The sequence below is a fragment of the Engraulis encrasicolus genome, chromosome 3 (assembly GCF_034702125.1).
Source record: "Engraulis encrasicolus isolate BLACKSEA-1 chromosome 3, IST_EnEncr_1.0, whole genome shotgun sequence".
In the NCBI taxonomy this organism is placed as follows: domain Eukaryota; kingdom Metazoa; phylum Chordata; class Actinopteri; order Clupeiformes; family Engraulidae; genus Engraulis; species Engraulis encrasicolus.
In genome coordinates, this window is record NC_085859.1 from 20,458,600 (window position 1) to 20,460,428 (window position 1,829).

General features: G+C 40.8%; 1 protein-coding gene across 1 annotated transcript in view; it reads right to left on the reverse strand.

The window, feature by feature from the left end:
- The window catches only part of sema4c (sema domain, immunoglobulin domain (Ig), transmembrane domain (TM) and short cytoplasmic domain, (semaphorin) 4C), a 110,536-nt gene extending 109,482 nt beyond the window's left edge, over positions 1 to 1,054 (reverse strand). The window contains exon 1 of the mRNA XM_063194957.1: positions 529 to 1,054. The gene's annotated coding sequence lies outside the window, so the exon portion shown is untranslated. The remainder of the gene's footprint in view (positions 1 to 528) is intronic.
- Positions 1,055 to 1,829: the final 775 nt, after the last annotated feature.

A 1,829-nucleotide genomic window follows, 5' to 3' on the forward strand; every position in this document is an offset into this window, starting at 1 on the left:
TTGACGGCTGTGGGTCACATAGGCTACGAATTGTGTGCAGGAAAACAAAAAAACGAATCAGTTGCTGTTAACGTGGCACGTATTTTAGCAAAAGTCCATGCGTCCACTGTGTGAGTGGAAGGCAAAAGGCAAAACATCAGCTTTTTGTCAAGCGTGTTCGCGTCCAACTGAGTCACCGCTATTTAAAAGGTCTTTTTTAAAACGTCAGTGAGATGTTCTGATTTGCTTCCAACAAACCGCAGTGCGCTACATTTTCGGCCACATTAGCAAATTAAGATAAGTTCCATCGGGCAAATTACTTGGAAAGAGCTTTGCAATGAACCATCGAGGGAAAAAACTTTAAGAAAGCACATCGCTTTGCAACAGTTGGGGAACATCTGACTGACGAGGCAACATAACCGAGTTAGATGGTTTCTTCATTGCCCTACCTCTGTTTTTTTCACGCTTCGACTGGAAAACAAATAAACATCGATTCATGGATGCTCGTGGTACAGAAATAATAGTACAACACTGTGAATATCAACTTACCTTTATTTATATAGGCTATTATCCGCGATGGTGCTCCCTCGCAGTTATAACAACGTAATATTCAGCTTGTCAAGTCTGAGCACAACAGAGTCCGTGAAGCAGGGGGATATCGGAACGTCTTTCGTCGAGTGGTTTTAAGTCCAAGATGGAATAAAATCTTCACGGATCAGAATTTCCACATTTTCGTAAAAAAAACCATTTAGTCGCCGCGTTTTTGTCTCCCCATGTTTTCTTTCAAAACAACACGAAAACGGGAAAGATGCTGGTGTCAGTTTACATAGCAGAACTCTCGCAGTTCACTCCCCTCGCAAGGTTTTGCCGCTGGAGAGCGCGTATGTATCGGTACCAGTAACCTACATATGATTAGGAATGACTCTTAAATTCGCATGCGTCCAGTATCTCCAAGGTCCGGGTGCGTTAGAATGATTCTACGCAAAATTAAAAGCTACAGGATAGCACACTAGCTTGGCGTGGCGCTGGAGAGCCTATGAAATGTAGACCACTACTTTCGTTACACTGCAGTGAGCTGCACTCCCCTTGATGAGAATCGCTGTACGTACTAGGGCCAGACCAATACAAAGACATATCCCCGCCCATATACCCCCTGTCCGGTAGCCTACCGGCCAGCGAGTGCAATCTGATTACCTATGATAATTCTTTCATTTCAAGATATCCCATACTTTGAATAATGATGATGACAAATGATTACTATAGCTATAATTTGCTGCTGAAAATTCCACCGCCTACTTTTTTTTCTTTTCAAAATGTGTTCTACTATGGCGCTTCTCTTTGTGATATAAATTGAGGTGAGGCATAAAGATATCTTGCAGACATGACAGTGTTTAGGCTACACATAAAATGTTATGGATCAAGATTAAGAAGAAACGTTGTGTGGGGGGGATGTCAATCCCTAAATAATCTCCAAAGATGTCTGGACAGCTGGATTAGAAGGGATTGCTGCTGAAATTTCAGATCAGACCATAGCTGCTTCCTGTGTGTAAGACCAGTGATTAAAATTCATACGAACCATTTATGCTGGTAAAGCAAAAAGGCCTACAGCCTTACTTAATAATGTGTGGCTGATTATTCAAATATAATATGTTTGTTTTTCTTCCTTCAGTAATGACCTTTTTTTTTTATTTATGATGAAAACAAAATGGAAGAATAAACTAACAAAGGGAGGCTAAAAGATTGTAGCAAAATTATAGCATAGGCCCTGCTTTTATAAGCACATTCCATTAAAAAAAAGCTCTTTAAAGGGACACTCCACCCATTTTGCATTAGGCTTTCCATTGATAGAC